This window comes from Polyodon spathula, chromosome 10, assembly GCF_017654505.1.
Source record: "Polyodon spathula isolate WHYD16114869_AA chromosome 10, ASM1765450v1, whole genome shotgun sequence".
NCBI classification, from domain to species: domain Eukaryota; kingdom Metazoa; phylum Chordata; class Actinopteri; order Acipenseriformes; family Polyodontidae; genus Polyodon; species Polyodon spathula.
In genome coordinates this window covers 6,646,587-6,665,550 of record NC_054543.1, presented here as the reverse complement: position 1 = coordinate 6,665,550, position 18,964 = coordinate 6,646,587, and the positions used below count along the sequence as shown (strand labels likewise).

General features: G+C 38.5%; 1 protein-coding gene across 7 annotated transcripts in view; it reads left to right on the top strand.

Annotated features, from left to right (window-relative positions):
* The first annotated feature begins 8,339 nt into the window (after positions 1-8,339).
* LOC121321997 (pleckstrin homology domain-containing family A member 1-like) overlaps positions 8,340-18,964 on the top strand; it is a 37,067-nt gene continuing 26,442 nt past the window's right edge. For all 7 annotated transcript variants that reach the window (XM_041261403.1, XM_041261404.1, XM_041261401.1 and 4 more), the window contains exon 1: positions 8,340-8,442. The gene's annotated coding sequence lies outside the window, so the exon portion shown is untranslated. The remainder of the gene's footprint in view (positions 8,443-18,964) is intronic.

The window sequence follows — 18,964 nt, the reverse complement described above, 5'->3', positions numbered from 1 at the left end:
ATTACTAAAGAGAGACCTAAATATATTACACTCAATAAATTATAACAACAGTACAAAATTTAATAATTCCAAAGAGTTACTATACATCCAAATATTTAAATATTCAAACTAAACAAGTTCATCTCAAGCACAGGGGACACAGAACAACAAAGTTAAACTGTGAAGGGTTGTGCCAAAGAAATTATACTAACACAGTCAAAGGCGGTAAGGAATGACTGCCAGAGCAGCTCGGTTCACAGCCCCGCAAGAGAGATGTGTGTATTGTATTGTTACAAGAAGAATGACAGTTAACTCACGTCTGTTGGAATGGTCTGACACCATTTTCTGAGCATCTCTAGGCTCAGCTTATGTTTAACAAGCTGTATCCTTTTACCTTCCAGCTGACTTCCTCTTGTATGTGCATGAGGAAGAGGTGTTCTGTGAACCTGTGCCTCGCCCTGCAGTGCCATCTTGTGGAAGCACAGCGCCCACTAGCACCAAAGTAGTAAATAATGTTAAAGCTCTACCTTTTGATGAATAATAACAAGATAGCAGTACTGTTGGATAAGATTATGTAAATTAGGCATTTCTAAGACTCCTTATGATTACTATATAGAATGAACTTTGATGCAGGTAATATGTTGTATAACAAATGTAAAAAATTGATAGTCCTTGTTAATCACTGTCAAAATATTTAATAATAAAAATGGAACCTTAAACTGAAGTGTTACTATTTCTGCTTGTCTGTATTCTGGGAGAAAAATGAAACAAGTACACACAAAAAAGCCGAAGCTTGTCTGTTTTGACATGTGCGTATCTCTAATGATGAGCAGCATCAGTACATCCACGGTGTGTCAGTTTTACTACATGGCTTGTAAGGTAAGATCACTGGATGTGAAAACTGGACTGTATGGTTAGACTGCAGTATTGCACATGCTGGTTATATAAGTTACTTGACAGGTGTGTGCTGCTGCCATGAAAAAGTCTGTTGTCATCCATTATAGAAGTGTGGTGTGTCCCTGTTATCTCAGTGATGGAAGGCCTCTCTGTGAAGAGTGGTACCCTCTTTAGGCAGTTCATGCAACATCACTTGTGCTACAGTTCCCTAGCCTAGAGAACCCATGGTGGTAATGCTGAATTCTTGTAACCTTCCTTTGGTCAGCCTTGTTTTTTTCCCCTACATCAGTATGATGTAACTAAGTAATTTATAACCATCCTCTTGTGTACTTTGAAACAGTCCTAAAACTAAAATTTGGAAAAATACAAATTAACAAAAGGATAAATGTATTTGTTTAATATATGGAGGGTAGTTTTTACTTGCTTCTTGTTAAACTACAGTAACAATGACATTGCTGAAATTTTCAGCTGTAATTAAAATGCACTAAACTACCCCAATTTCACTTGCATAGGGGTGCAATGCACAGTTCGTAAAAAGCCAGCCTTTTCACAAACTTCATTCCATTGTCTTTCTGTTGTCCTTCACGATGTTACCAAGGGGGGTCAATATATCTCCCCTGGTGGAAAATCTCAGCATGATCAATATAAAAGAGTGTTGCAGTCCGTCGCTGCTTGGGTGATTGGACTAGACCCACTGCTTTGGGGTTGCAGCATTGCCAGTGGAAATTGTTTGAGTACATAGCTCTCTGCTGGCCAAAGAACCCCTTTTGTCTTCCCAAGAAAGGCGACTTGTTCGAGAGAGATGTGGGACACAAGTACGTGGCTCTCTAATAGTCCTTGCGTCTAGTAAGCCAGTAAGTGGCAGACTGCACTCTAGCCTCGATCAGCTGTCCCTCGCTGTCAGACCCAGCCGCTATATTCATTAGAGTGCAGCCTCTCAGCTGACTGCAGTCACCTTACACTGTCAGACAGATATAGATGGCAGGGGGTTTACCAAAAGAAAATATACCCACCCCTCTGCACTTCATGCCTCATTATACTGCAATTCTGTTACAAGGCGTTCATGGATTTGACTCCCCTTTTCAAACAGACTTTCAAAGTTAACTGCCATTTATGTTCTGATTCATTACCTTTTAGCATTGAGCACTGTATTACTGTAATAATTATTAATAGTTTAATTAAAGCAGTACGCTAAAAACACATTTCAAAAAGCAGTTGTAAAACAGTTTTCTGGGGTCACATTTTCTTTTATATGCACATGCGTAGTAATTCTTGATACATTCCACAATTATTTCTCCATAAAAATGGGCAAAATGCATTTTTTTTATCCATGGCAGCACAGTTTATTGCAGCCTTTTTCCTACACAGGGTTATGGAATGACCCTGCTGTCTTCAAAATGCTGATTTTGAAGTGGCTGGGCTTTGACCGTGTTATTATAGCCCGGTGTTATTTTAATGCAGTGCTGTTATTCTGGAATGTGGAATATGTCCCCCCCTTAAAGCTGCAGAGTTCCACAATCACAATTAATACATTCTTCCATAGTTTAGCCTTTGGTATACTATAATGGACACTTTTCCATCCCTGTTGACCATCCAGTTTGTTTATATCCCCAAAAGGTGGTTTAACTAGAGATGTTTTGAAAACTGCTTGAGTGAAAGAGGCATGTTCCTGCTGCAGAAACAAAGTATCATCACAATGGGGAAAGTTATTGATTAGGGAGAAATGAGACTAAAGACGTTGAGAAAGAATCAAAATGCTTGTCAAAGAAAAGTTCAAGTGCTACTACATACAGAGAAAGTATAAAAAGATACTCGGATGTTTCTGTCTTTGGGTACTTTAAACATTCTTACAGCCGTGTGTCTTATAATGGTAATTGTCACTGATCTGTGCTACAGCAAACTAAATACACACGTTTCACTGTGGTCCACAAGTTGAAATAAAACATTTAAACGAAGCTTTTTATCTGCCAATAGCCATTTCAACAGCCAGTTGCAAACAAACTCAAAGTATAAGTTGAGCTCTGTGTCACAACGGACTGTAGGTGAATTAGTTTAGAAAGAATGGAGTCTGGCGGAGATATCCTATAATGTGGCTTTAGTACTCAGTTGAAAACCAACACTTGGAAATGACATATGTGAGAGACTTCCTCAGCACAGGGCTGCTAAGTGCTGTATAAGAAAAAAAGAACCCACATGCGTTTCATGGGCAGAGCGGCACATTTACTGTACACTGAAGCAGCTGTATGGTTGATGAATGGCCATGAAGCTAAAGCTATTAAGAAGTGTGTGTTTCAAAGACATCTGGAGGAGGTACAGTGGATCAACGTACTGCCCCAAGCAGGGCTACTGCACCTCTTCACAATGCATTACTACGCAGTAAGTCATCAGCATTCAAAATGATTATTGTTCACACAGCACTGGGTTCTAGTGAACTGACCTGAAGAGGGATGGATCTAAATACTGACATCCTTTAACATTATAGTCTGGTTTTATTGAGCCTTTATTTTAACATCACTTAACACAGCTCAATGAGCTCCATGAAAAAAACAGGATTGTGCATTTTTGGACGTGATTAAGATCACCCTCTATTTATCCTCTCTTAAAATGTATACTTTTTTTTTAAGTGCAAGCATAACAATTTGTCCACCAGGTGGTGACAAACCATAAGTACAAAAAAACCCACATTAGAATCAAAGGTTCATGACATCTAGTAGTTCACCAAGTACTATATTTATTACAGTGACAGGGCAGACACGCGTTGTCTTTGGGCATAGCTGGGATCAAAAAAAGGGCGTGAATTAATTCAGGTAGACATTTAAGCTTTAATACTATAACAAAAGCATAACGCAGTTCATAGTAAGTGGTTTTATGAACTGTAAACTCACAAGAGATGTACAACATGACAGACTAGACACAGCAAATAATAATAATAATAATAATAATAATAATAATAATAATAATAATAAAATCCTCCCGCATTATCATTAAGGTGAACTACACCACTGCTAACCATAAAATCACCCATGAGCCATTACTTTCTGCCATCTTGGAATCCAAAGTAACAACTGACCTGCTCTCTTGCAATAGTTATAGTTAAGGATAAACACACTCATTAACACTTACACGAGAAATGTGGGTTTCTAGGCAAAACTGGGTGTGGATTTCGTGGTGTGTTTCGTCATTAACACGAGTAAGTTAGATTTACCCTATCCATCTCTTTTGCATTTCAGTGCATGGGCCATTTTACCTTATGTTCTTCAGATGTAACTATTGAGGGAATGAATGAGGATGAAAATGCATTCATTCATATCACATTTATATTTTCTGAGCATTTATCCAGTCTTTAATGAACTCTATTTTTTTAAAGATGAAAATTCAACAGTAATGTACAAAACTGAGAAAAAAAATATGCTATTTCTTATTTCAACACCGGATGGCAGTGCACTAGCTAGCTGGAGTTGCAATACAGTGCTGTGATCACAGGTCAGGTGAATCGTTGTCACATTCCTAGCAGTGGCCCCTGAGAACTTGTATAACAGAGATGTTTCTTTAACGAGATCTGATCATTTAATGACTCACAGCTTTCATGCTCCATTTAATTTGATTTAGCATATTGTTTGAACCATTTACTACTTTGTGCACCAATACTGTACATGTATTCAGTGTGCATAGTGTAAACCATCAGCAGATTGTTTCTCAGTACATTTTAAAGGTCCTCAGATGTGTATATGGTGAGTCACATTAGTAGCTGGCTAAAAATGACATCTACATTATGTCTCCTCTCAAGTCAAATGATGCAGTCCATGTCTTACCTCTGCAGACTAAGCCTTCCCTGCATGCTATACTTGTTTTATCATAGGACATGAGGACAAATGGCTAAGGTGGATAATTAGACTGAAGATACATTATCAGATGTTGATTTCAACTGGTTTAAAGTAACACCATGCTATAGCCAGCTAGTTCAATTAAACTACAGTATCCACACCCTACAAATGTTGATGATCCCTCTTCAGACATTGGACAGAGGGTCGGAGACAGCACATCACACAGAGTGGACATGGTATGGAATGGGTTACCTAGCCATGTTGCTGATGTTGAATCTTGGGATCCTTAAAGACCCAACCTGATCAATCAACTACTAGGAACCAGCCTATCATGACATTTTCTTATGTTCTGTATGTGACCCCCTTTACACAGAGACTGAAGTACCATGACCCCGCTTTGTCATTCCGAGCCTGTGAGAGGCACACTTCAGTCTGCTCCAGGGCTGGGAGATCCGATACCAGATCAAGGCCCAGTCCATGGTGGACAGAAAGTGGCAGATATTTAGCACTGGGGTGTTGAACAAGGAATTTGGTGTCACCAAGATCTGCCAAAAGCCAGGTAAAAAAAACATTTACCACCCCAGCAAGGTTATATTGCAATCAGGCAGCAGATACTATGCATTCGCTACAGTTTGCCATACTTCTCTGTGACTTACTCTGCTCACTTTGTCAACCATGGGTTACTGCAACAAACTTGAATTGGTGTGTAGTTCAAAAATGATAAAGACTTGCTAAAACGTGACTGTGATTTGAAGTGTTAAGAAAATTAATAAATGACTGGTCGTGTCTGATGGGAAAATCCTGTTTAATGAAACTACAGTTTCTTTAGTCAGGCACCAGCTTGGTAAAAGTATGCCACAGTTATCTTCCATAAGGGACTGCTGAAGAAGGGAATGGCTAAACCCAGAGGAGCTTTAAACTGCAGTGATGGAATGCTGGAGAGAGGCTTTCTGCAAAGTGTCTTGTGTCCTTGCTTTATTTTGCATTTCTAAATCCCATTATCTAATTCTCTTGTGCTTGTGAACTGGATTGTCTGTCCCCAGTAGCACAGGCTAATGGACAGCACGATAGGGGAGCAGCTGCTAGGTCCTGGCATCTCTAAGGATGCTCATCACGTCAGGTCTTCTGTAGATGGCAGGGCCTGCGCATACTAATTAACAGTCTGCATACAGTGAATGGCGGCTCTGGCTCCAACACCTTCAGACTCTGTGGCACCTGCTGTTTTTAAAGTGCTTATATTTAAATTGTTCTGGAAGGGGGGAGTGATTTAATATTATTATTATTATTATTATTATTATTATTATTATTATTATAATAATAATAATAATAATAATAATAATAATAATAATAATAATAATAATAGTAATAGTGGTAGTAGCATTAGGAATGAGTAAATGCTATTGGGTCTAGTCTAGTTACAAAGCTGGATAATTGTTTTCTCTTTCTCTCATGTAATCCTCAGATTTGTATAGTAAAGGGACTGAAACTTCCCATCTGTGTCACTTTTGGGTTTGTGTTCCCATCATTCTGAAGACTCGATGGGAGTTGGTGTGTGGGCGGGAGACAGACCCTGAACAAACAGACCTATAACATCAAGAAGAGAGCTGAAGATAAACTCTTGGACTTTCACCTCATTAAACCATTGTGTCACGTGACAAACACCTTTGTAGAGTTTACTGTATGTGAAAGCAGGTCTGCTTCCTGCACTGAAAACAAGTGGCTGATAGAGGGGGTGGAAGCCAATTTGCAATGCAGTGAGATCATGATTGTTTCTTGATTTGATGAATGATCAGCATGTGTTGGTGTGGCATTATACTATAGTTGCTTTCATCCTAGCTATTTCTGAGAACCCATCCAGCGAACAGCCAGTAGATTTATACTTTGTTGTTAGACTTTTTGTTGACCAAATAAACCAGCTTTTGCTGTATATTGTAATAACTGCGGCTAGATATCATAGACCTGCTCATTCTAACAGTCCAACTACACAGCACAATTTAATTATCTGCAGTTTTTCTCTGCCACATGCCACTTTTGGTTCTAAAATGAATCCAGAAATGACAAAGAGCTAAAAAAGACATTACATTGTGAAGACATAAATTCTACTGATTGACTATATAGATTGACTGTTTCAATTAAATTGCAGTGCAGCAAAATTTTGGAAATATAGACATATAACTGCAGTCAGTGAACTGTGCTATTAAATCCAGTTAAGCATTGATCATAATTCTAATTGGTTAATTGCCTGGGACTTTTTTTTTTTTTTTTTTTTTTTACTTCTACCTAAAAAGTTAATTCAATTGGATGTGACCATTTGTCAATGACCACTGCATCTATTTCCTTCAGGGACATTCTAGAGAATCATTACTTTGAAACAGCATCTTGTGAAAGGTCTTTGGACATAGAAACTATCTACGGCACCTGCTGTCCTACCTTTGCATATAATAAGCATGCTAATACATTACATTGAACTAACAATCTAGCAGTTTATCAAGGCTGGTATACTTGGATTTACTTATGCAATACAATATAACATGTTATATTTTAGTTTCCATCTTTTTTTTCTTTTGTGTACTAATTCAGGTTAGAGGAAGCAGTGAAATCTCAAGGTCTCGCACATTTCATTATTTTCACCTGGGCACAGTGCCAAGTAGGAAGCTTGAACCCCAGCTAGTTGTGTTGCACTGGGGGAACAAATAATTAAATAAAACAAGCAGTCATGATTGACATTGACACGTGAGTTGTGTGGTTAAGTGTACACTCTGTTTAGAGAGCCTCTTCATTTCTGTTAATCTTTAGAGCGTCCGTACATCCTGGAATGGTAAAAGCTCTAGTTCATATATGCTTGCACTCCACCTTGTTACTGATTTCCACAATTTGAAATATCTGTGGTTGAATGTTCAAGGAGAAAACTATGAGAACTCTGGTCTAGAAAGTTTCTAGACCACAGAGATTTAATTATTTTAACCTGTCCACATAGCTCTTACTGTTTAGTCCTGGGGTTAGTCAAGTTACCCTACTGTGTACTTCTTGTGTGAAATAACAAGTAGGGAAAGTTTATTCACTGCCAGGCTTTTTACATGAGCTTCCTACAACTCAACTGAGCTTGCTGTCATGCACTGTGGCTCATAGTAAAACTTGGCAGGGCCCAAACTGCTTTGCAAGTCTTCTTTCCATCCATGATAGATTCTGTGTTATGAGGTAAAGACTAAATTAGGAGTGAACTAGTGACTTTTCATTTTAGGTCCACAAAATACACATGATCTCCTTAGCTGAGTCTGTCAAATCTTAAAACACGTTAGTCATTTAACAGGATCATGCACACGTGCAATTATATGTGAAAGGAAAGCTGTTAATTCACCCAATAATGCACAACTGAAATGTTAGGGGTTGGTGACCTGAAACTTATAAAGCTGAGAAAAGAAATCAGCACCTGAAGATGTTATTTATGCTTACACTAATAAAAGTTTATAGTGGTAAATTGTCAGGTTTGTTTTTGCCCATGCTTTACCTTGATCTCATCATGTTTGATTACTTTTTGTTACCACAGCAGAGCTGACTACAAATCCCAGCATCCTTCACAAAACGGTTTCCGCAAAACCCCCGGAATAAGAAAGAAAACCTTTCCCCTGCCTTCTAATTCAGGTAGGAAGTCAGTCGGTTGGAGATGGGCTGAGAATTCAGTACAGTGTTTTTACGGTCTTTCTCTGCCGGTAACTCAACATTTTCCACAGTGAAGAATTGGGTAAGTACGAAATTAATGACTGCGTCATGTTTTTTTTAACAGTTTTGTTTTAGTGCGGTTTAAAAAAAACAAAAAAAACCGTGCAGTGGATGCGCTTCTTTGCTTACAATTACGTAGCAAGATGAAAAATTAGGGAGATGGTTGGAGCGTACTAGTTGTACTGTAGTATTAGCACTAGTATGTAGAGAAGAAACAGATGGATCATAAATTCCGCGTTTTTCATAGCAATACTTTATAATTGCATAACTTTCTTTTTTCTTTCATATTGTACTTTGAAAGAAGTTTAACACATTTTTTTTACAGTTTACTAAAACTAACGAACGTCAAGGTCTGCAAAAAAAAGCGATGTCATACAGCAGTACAATAAACGTTCCTATGAATCGCGTTCGTTTGGTTCATCGAGATCATTCTACTCTATATACATTGTTTGAAATTAAGTTTTTAGAATAATATTGATGATCCCTACTAGTTCAGGGTCGGAATGATGCATGTAACCTTACATTACATTTTGCTTCTGCTTTTACTTACTACGAAGCACAAGTACTTATGCAGCTGTTTTAAATCTCACTGTGTTTATTTAGCAAAACTACATGTATACTACATGTATTTTATATTATGCGCGTGGTTCCTGATCGTTTAGTTATAGCAAGAGCAGAAGACGCGTCTGCTTCTAATACATTTTATTATAAGTTATATTATGAATGTTGTTGCATTACTTGTGATAGCACTATGCCGCTCAGGAATATTTTACAGGCATGATCTTATGTCATTTTAGTTGTATGTGTGTTATGCCTTTTTTATTTATAGCATTGTTTTCTGTTTAGGTTGTTTTTGCATGTTCAGATTTTATTGACAGTAAACTTCACACCTGCAGAAATCTGCAGGAAACGTTCGGGCCGACTTATTGTGGAAATAGTACTGAGAATGCATGGAATGGGCGTCACTGCTGGATCATTGCTTTTATGGAGTGCTGAACTTTTAGCACTGAGTTATGCGTCTTGCCATTTTTTCAGTCGTTAATCTTTCGAGAGTAGTATTGAAATTATCCCTTCTTTCTACAGTCCCTTGGGTAAATTAATTAAAGTGGAAGTATATTAGCATTGTTGCTGCTTGCAGTTTGCCACAGGGAAGGCATCATGCTGGTACAACTGCTCACTTCTTTTTTTGCACTTCCTTATTCACCAAAAACGACTGTCCTCTAAATGTACAGTGCACTAGAGCGGCCATTTTTAAAAGAGCTTTATAGCATACTTTTACATACTTTTAAAGTTCAAAGTGTAAAAAGTTGTCAGGATGTTACCAATGAAAATACAAATGACAGGTATGTCATTTAAACAGTTGTAACAACACATGGGGACGTGTAACACAAACTTTTATCTACCCTGCTACTTACTCTAACTTCACCCCCCAAAATATTCTTCACTAAATTAGTTAATGGCCTTTTATATAAGGATGTTGTTACAAATCATACCTTCATTTTTCAAGCAGTCCCAGACTGATGATGGAATAAAGTTGCTAACAGCAGTCTGTGATAGATGGTACTGCATGGTATGTTCCTGGCAGTCAATGCTGCTGGGTTTCTGTATCTGGCTTAACAGTAACTGTTGGCTATTACAGAAAGTTGAACATGTTACTCAGGCTTTACTGGAGTAGACGGCAGACAGGTTTTCCTCCAACTATAATGGGAAAAATAATAGCGTCATAGTAATCTTGTTTTAAACATTGTTAATTTACACTGGTGAAGGCACTACCCAAAACATATGGATACTTAACATAGGATTTGATTTTAGACAGGCCACAGATGTAGGCTAATTGTTTATTGCATTTTACTGTATCAGGGAATCCACCTGGATTGCATCTTGTTAGGGGTAAACCAGGGATGGAAATAAGTCTCCTGTTGCATAGCAGTTTGATCTATTCCTGGTTTTTCCTGTGTGCTTAATAAAACATACCTGTGCTTGTTGTCTATGCAGTGAGGCTAATGAAGCATGTATTAAAACCTGGAATGAGTCAAACTGCTGTGCAATAGAAGTCTTATTTCCATCCCTTTAATTTTGGGTTGAAGCAATCCTGTGTGATTTCTCCAGGGCTGTAAAATGCTCTAAAACATCTAGCTGGGCTTATACCCAGGGTATAGGTTGATCTAAACATTTTACCTTAAGCATTATGAGAACAAGTTCAAAACATGCAGTATTTCATTTTTTTTTTTTCAGCACTGGTGGATTTATCACATTTCTTGAACTTTTATGTGTTTGCCTGTTCGCTGTACCCAGTAACATTCCAGACTCCAAAAGCCTAAAACTACAGACGTAGGTCAACATTTCTGTCACGCAATCTTCAATTCAGGATACAGGGCTTTGCTGCTGGTATTTGGTTACTTCAGTAACATCTAAACTAAAATCTCCATTTTTTTTTCTAACCACAAGCTTGTGTGTTTCATTTCTAATTTAAAGTTTAATTTAAATCCCAACAGTGTCTCCCTTTCAGTGTGGTATATCCTTTCTGACATACAAGCATATATTTCTGCAACACTGCAACATTTTTAAATGAGTAGGAAGACTTTTTAAGTGCATCATGAGCAGACCTGTGACCTTTGGAATACAGTACTGCAGACAATTTCAAGCCTATAAAGTTATATTGTTTTTGTGAAAAATAACTGATTGGTCAGAATATTAGCCTATTAAAGGCACAGTAAATATGACTATCCAATCTATCGATCTATTCTTACCCCTATATTTGCTGATATTGTAATACTTGATGATCTTTGCAACTAATTTGTGTTTAATGTGGTTTGGAGTTGAAGGTGAATATAGGCGACCCTTATAAAGTTTCCGTAACTTGGGTTGAGTTTATATGTAGTATTTTTTTGTTTATTTATTTTCCACTCCTCTGCATAAAAGATAAATGAAAACAACTTGAACCTATATTTTATGAGAATCTTTGATGTACTGCTATGTTTGTGGTAGAGTGCATACAGATAGTTAGGTTAAATTGATGGATTGGCTCCAGCAATCCATTATCTGCCTTGTAGGATGTATGGGGCACTGTGAAAGCTATTCAGCTGGTGCAAAACAGACACCGTGTCTGCCACAGTATTTCAATTACTCCTCTTTGACATCACCTGCTGCTCTGCTTTTAACCTCAGATCTCACCTGCTGAGCTCAAAGTCCAGCTACATGACCCTGTCAGACGCTGCCGCTCGAAATCTGTTATAGCTCCCGGTGTCTACAGCAGCTTGTAATTGCGAATGCCTTCTTGTGCCTGCACCAGCAGAGCAACGCGGTTACCTTTATTTTCAAAGTAAAAGAAAGGTCTGGACTTTACTCTGCTCTTAAAGGTGTCTTCTTAGTTAAGACCCTTTGATCTGTCGAGGCGTTCTTCATTGAGGCAGGGCTGGCATCTGCTTCAGGAGCAATAGGCTGTGCTTAGTTTAGTGTCTTGTCAGTGAGAGTGCCTGTCTGTAGGCTGTGCTTCGTTTAGTGTCTTGTCAGAGAGCGTGCCTGTCTGTAGGCTGTGCTTCGTTTAGTGTCTTGTCAGTGAGCGTGCCTGTCTGTAGGTTGTGCTTCGTTTAGTGTCTTGTCAGTGAACGTGCCTGTCTGTAGGCTGTGCTTCGTTTAGTGTCTTGTCAGTGAGCGTGCCTGTCTGTAGGCTGTGCTTCGTTTAGTGTCTTGTCAGTGAGCGTGCCTGTCTGTAGGCTGTGCTTCGTTTAGTGTCTTGTCAGTGAGCGTGCCTGTCTGTAGGCTGTGCTTCGTTTAGTGTCTTGTCAGAGAGAGTGCCTGTCTGTAGGCTGTGCTTCGTTTAGTGTCTTGTCAGAGAGAGTGCCTGTCTGTAGGCTGTGCTTCGTTTAGTGTCTTGTCAGAGAGAGTGCCTGTCTGTAGGCTGTGTTTCGTTTAGTGTCTTGTCTGGCAGCCTGAGTCAATCTTATGTCCCTCGAGGGTGGCAGGACGTCTTTGTATACGTCACAACAGACTTGAGAAGTTCAGTTATTGGATTTGGATACATTTGCAATTGTAAATAATAATGAGTTTGTTTTTCTCACGTATCAAGCACAAAAGTCTGTTTAACGGTAATCTGTATTAATGCTGAAGTTCCTGGTTTTTGCCCACTTTTTTTTTTTTTTTTAAAGATAAAAAATAGAAATGAATTTCAATTTCAAAATTTCATTTTGAAGAAGTAAGCGACATCTTCCTTGTGTTTTAGTATATCTTACTAATCTTACTAATATCTTATCTGATGCGATGGAAAGATGGTTGAATTTCCGGATCATGCAGCAGGGATTCGATGTTTAAAGACTGGCCTGTCAGAAATATTCTCATGCGGTTTGCTGATCGAGGTTCACAGACTCGTCTGTGTTTTGTGTGTTTCCATCTCTGTTTACCTGTGTGGCTGTGTGTGCAGTGTGTTCAGAAACAAGCAAACCATGCATCCTGTACAGTAGGCAGAGCGCAATACAGGTCTGTGAAATGGCTGACTGCTCTGCAGGGTCTCTCAGCACATTGTTGAATTCTACAGTATTTGCAGAATATGCTTTAGCATGTTCATCATGCAGTGCCTGCTTTTCGCTATTGCTGTTTAGGTGGAAGCTATGAGAGTTTAGGTGGAAACTGGAACTATCTGTAGAGATATTTAGTTCATGTAAACTGCCACACAACTGTGGCCATTCCCGCCCAGGTCTTAAGTTAGTTTAATTGGTCAGTTCAGTAATTTAGGACCTGATCTGAACAAAGACCTGGGTTGCAATGGATCTTTAGGGCCATCACTCAGGTGTGCCCCACTGATCTACAGTAAATACTGCTGGCCTTATTAAATCATTAAAATAGTACCCCTCTGTGGAATTTTACTTATTTAATAGAAATTAACACTTTGCTACACAAAGAGCCCTATTTCAGTTATCTAAACTTTGACACTATTAGAATCCTCCGCAGTTCAGATATCCCAGCCTTCTGGGCGTTTAACTTAAACTCATTTGTATTTGATCTCCAAAGGTCAAAGAAAGGGCACTTTTAACACATGTTTTACAAGTGGAACAAGATGGTCCTGGCCTTAAAATACAAACTAGAGTTTTGCAGCTCAGTCAGGTTCTGCAAAGAAACACAAGCTGTTTTCAGTGACAGCCTCCATGAATTGCAGAACCAGGTTAATGAACTGTTCGCACACATTCACAATATAAAAGCTAGATTTCCAAGATCGTGTAGATTAAGGCAGTGGTTCGCAAGCTTTTCTGTTTGTGGACCACCTAAATATATATTTGATCTTGGTGGACCACACAATAAACAGTATAGGTCACTAATACTAAGAATAACGGTAAACTTTCTTTGTTTCAGTGCGATGGGCGGTTCTGTTTCTGTGAGCAAAATTGGAGTTTTAAAGAACGGTTCTAGTTTACTTTTCATTAACACGAAATTACCGAGAGGGGGGAAAAAAACGGATGGTTTTATTTTTAAATTGATAATTACAGCAGAAATTGATTTATGTGAATTAATAATCTGTGAAGTTACAATGCACCTAATGAGGTACTTGCTCAGTCGGAGTTACAAATCTCCAGCTATATTTATTAAAAGTAGGGTTGCTCTGATGTCGTAATCCCATGCACTGATCATCAATTAAATGTCTCGAAGACCTTCTGCATGGTCATTAAAGGAAATACTCTATTGTTAGAAGTTGCTATTCTGTTGACAAAGTAAAAGCTGTAAAGTTCCTTTACCCTGCGCATTACAACTCAGTGTCAACCAATCAGCATTTATGTAGGGCGTCTTCTAAATGTGATTAGCCTGGTAGTCTCCTGGTGCTTGAGAACAAAGCTTGTTCTTTTTCTATTATTAAGAGTGGTTTGTGTGGGCGGGGGAAAAAAAATTGAAAATGCAAAACTTTTAAACTTAAACTAAAGAGCAGAGCGTGGAAGAAAAAATGTGACTGCTTTATAATTCAGACTTCATTACTTTACAAGCTCCACTATTGTGTTTTGCGCACATGCTACAAAATATTCTGCCTCGAGTTTCCATAGAAATAATGTTGCTATTGTGTCAAGACGGCATTGTTCCCAGTCAGCAGCAGCAACCTCCTATTACTGCCATTGTGCGGTTTTATAGCCTGGTAACTTGGGTGCCAGTTGAGGACAACGCTGTATTTACATGAGGCAAATGAATGCAGATCCATTCTGTTTGAAAGGAGCCTTTGGTGAATGGTGATATCCGCTACGGGGCTGGTTTTAGCATTTTAAAAGCTAACAAAACATTCTTTACAGTGCCGCAAAATATATTTCTGGTTTTTTTTTAATCTCTTACAGTAGGCAAGCCTGTTCACAGTCTGTTGTGACTTTGTTTCTCTGTCATGCTAGTGCATTACTGGATTTCAGTGCAAACAGGGTTCACTTTCCAGAAAGCTCTTGATGTGCTTCTCAGGTCTGTAGGTTCACATAGTGTGGGTGGTATGGTTTTTGATACCCATGCCAAGTTGCACTTTAAATTCATAGCATTGCAGTTGAACCTGTTGCTGCTAGCACATTGCTTTTTAATTATGATCATGAATTATAATGAAGATATAATTTTTAAAGGACTGTTTTGTATGTGTGTGGATATGGTTATTCTCCAACCATATCCGCATTTCCAGACAATTAGACACAGGGTACAGAGCTCCCTTTAGTCTTATGAATAACGCCCTGTTCCTTGGAAATGGTAAAGAAAGCTGTGTGCAAGATTGTAAATGATTTACTACATTAAGTTTGGCACATTAGTGCAGGAGCTAGTGCAAAGTTCAGCTTCATAGGCTGGCTTACAGTTTAAATGCAGAGCTTCTTTCACACTTTATTTCTCAGATCCTGTCTTCTGAACTGTTCGCCACAACGTTGAATCTGGTGCAGTTCTGAGAAAGATGTACGTTTAATGAAAACTGCTGATCCTATTAAACGCAATTGCAGTTACATTGGTACTGGTAGTTCTGTGCTTGCTAATCAACTGCACTGTCTGGCTGTTTAGCAAGCCCAGCATAAAGTGGTTTCAATTTATCTGTGTTTGTGTATGTATTTATTTATTTGTATATTATTTTTTTAATATACTGTTCTCTAGCCTTTTTTGCAATGTTTGCAAGTGTTATTAACGGTTCTTATTATAATAACTTGCCTATGTTTTAAAGTCTGTGTTAAGGTAGGGCCTGGCTGGGTGTCAGCAGTGTCTTCACGGTACGATATGTACTGTATAATGATACAGTAAATTAAGCATGAAAGACAAAAGTCACAGTTGTTTCATTTGCTTGTGCAAGTGTTTGCAATAACACAAGTAAAGCACGTAAAATACATTTCCTTAAAAGAAAATTACAATCAGGGCTCCAGATAATGGCTCCTAGGCCAAAAACAATTGCTGGGTGCCACTTCAGGAGCAAATGAGTTGCTGCCATAGTCAACTGCTTAAAATACAACAACTTTTTTAAATACTAAAGTGATACTAAAACAGTAACTTCTTGTCTGTACCCACTTGTTTGTTGCCTCATTTTGCTAAATGGTTAATCTATGCAGCTGATGACTCGGCATGTTTATATTTTGCTAATGTTGTCTGGAATTGGTGACAGCTCTTGGGGGAAACAGCATGCTGTAGCTTGCATGCTCAGTGTCAGTGAAGTCCTAATCAGACAGCATGTAACACAGACCGCTCTGATTACATGTTAGTTTATTGTTCAGTAAAAACAAGTTTGAACTGCAGTGCGGTCTGCAATACTACATTTTTTACACAACACTCAAACACGTTTGGTCACTGTCACAACTGTTGCATGTGTGTTACTGTATTCTGCTGGTGTTAATACAGTACCTCTGTGCTTACACACATTTGTATTCAGTTAAGTTATTAGTTTTTGTTATCGTCCTTCTCACACTTCAGTTTATTAAAAGAAGAGATGTGTTTTTCCCTCCTTACAGACTGACATCTTAACACATTCAGAAATATTGACATATGCTTGACAGTGACAGCATTTTGTGTTAGAGGCTCCAGCATGGAATGTTTGTTTATTTATTTATTTATCGGCTGTCACATTTGCAACCATTTTGTCCAGGTCTGGAGCCCTGCAAATACTGTAAATAATAATGATAATAAAACTAAAATAAAAATGTGCACAGTTCTTCAAAAGTTTTGAATCTGACAAAAAAGAGAAACTGTTCTCCTAAATGCAGATTTATTTTTTAAAACAAATAGAATTTTTATATTTTGAGTTTTTTCTTGCGGAATACTAGTCCTGGTTTGAGTGCACCTTTCTGTGCTGTTATCTCCAGCAGTGGAGAACACTCATTCAGCAGAGGCTGGTCTCTGGGATGCACAGGTAATGTTTTGCTAGCGCACACAGATGTTGCAGATGTCTTCATATTAAGTAGTAGGTACTACTGTAGCTCCTTTTAGTGCAGTGCCAGCAAGACGAAAGGAAACTTGATTCAAAGTACCTGTTCACTTGATGCCTATGTTGTTTGCTTCTGTAAAGACTAAGACCATTAAGAACCCCTTACACACTGTGTGTGTGTGTGTGTGTGTGTGTGTGTTCAAATTGCAAGGAAGTGGTTTCTGGTCAGATTTATTAAGATCTGATTCCAGTCGCACTAGTTTCTGCTTGCAAGTTTTAATAACTCTGTTCCTGTGACCCTGACCTTTGCATAAGAATGTTGTGAACATTGTGAATCTAATGGTCATTTCCCCTATTCCAAAGTTTATGCAAGTGTACTGTAGTAACTTGGTTTTACTGCTTGTTTTCTCAGTCGCTACTAAACCACAGTACTTTGCTCCCTCTCTGTTTTTTGAAATCGTAGTTGGGGTTAGGTAGTCAGGGTGTAATTAAACATGTGAGTAATCAGTGAATTATACAATTGGGTACAGTACTCAAACAGCCTGTATTCTGATTTCTAGAACTAAAAGGACTCCTCGCATGTTGTGGATGTGACTGTACTGTGCAAGATCCAGAGAGGCTCACCTGTACTGTACATACTGTACAGCTGTTTAGTGTGGCTTGCAATACAAATGTGGTTTGTTGGTGCTATTGCACCATGCTGTATTTACATGTAGTCCATCGTAACAAGGAACATTACTAAATAAAGAGCAAGGTACAGTGGTGAACAGGGCTCTTTAAATGTACACTGCCATGCTTACTGTGGCTGACCAAATTGCAGTTGCCTGTTAAATGCTTGACCTATAGCAGAAGATTAGAGTAATCTTGTGGGTAGTCATTCTAAAATGTCTTCTGAGTTTCAGTGACAAACAAACATGCATTTATTTTATTTGCCCAAGATAAATTCTCACAACAGCCCTAGTATGACGTTTACGCAAATATATTTTTAATATTCTTTTTGAAGCAACGTTTTTACAGGGGGGTGGTGTTGTCTTTTGCCCTGAAGTTTCAAAAAATATTTCAGAGTTTCTTTCTAAACATTAAATCCACAAAGAATATATGGGGTTACTTCACAATCAGCCTACAAGTACAGTACAGTGCAATATCCCTGCCAGGCATAAATCTTACAAATAAATAATGAGATGCGAGTCATATAGCGAAGGTTACAGCATTCAAGCAGGGTTTGCTGAACTTGAAAGCTTGCTTTAAGTACAAAGAAAGAAAAATAAACAGAAAAAAAGGCTCGAGTCAGTGTGCAAAGCCTGTTGGTAGAATAGAGCCTGCTTGCAGCAGTCCAGTAAATCTACCTGTACTGTCTTAGAGGTATGTATGGATGTATGTGATTTGCCAACAGGCTTGCTTGCTTGAGTTCTTTTAAACCATGTAAAACCACAACCCCACACATTGGAATTGAAAGAAATGGCGCTGATGCGCACTTTTAGTTATAAAAAAACAAAAACAAACACCTAGCTCCTTCGGAGCGCTTAGTAAACATTTGATGCCATTTACCTGGCATAAAAACAAAACAAACCACACAGGTTTAATACAGCACTTTGCATTGACTGCTCGGAAGCAGAGCACACCTTCTGCCTCCTATTGCGCAGCCCAGTGCAGACTAACACACCTCTTTAATACCCTGCACCTGGCTCTAATTTACAATTAGTCCCCATGCAGGGGATAATTAACTATCAAATAAATTTAAATAATTAAACAAAATATGTAACACGGCAGGGAGGATGTTAACCCCCTGAGACTCCCTGCTGTGTTACATTATATATAAATCTGTCTGTAATGCATCCTTTTTAAGCTTAATTTTGTTAATATCTGACCTGTAGTACTAATTGCACTCTGTCATGTTCTGCTTTAAACATTGCTTGTTTAGACCTCAATTTTAGCATCATTTTATCTGCTGCTTCTACATGACCACAGACCTGTGTCTTCGCAAACCCATTAAAAACCTCTGTTAGGTCTTCAGTGTACTGTAGTTTGGAGTGTGTCTTGCTACACTGCCTTCATATCCACAGACAGTGTGTTTCCTGTGGCAGCGCTTGTATAGCTGGTCTTCAGAGTACCTCGTTTTCATGAAGAGTACTCCTGGTCATATCCACAGACAGTGTGTTTCCTGTGGCAGCGCTTGGATAGCTGGTCTTCAGAAGACCTCGTT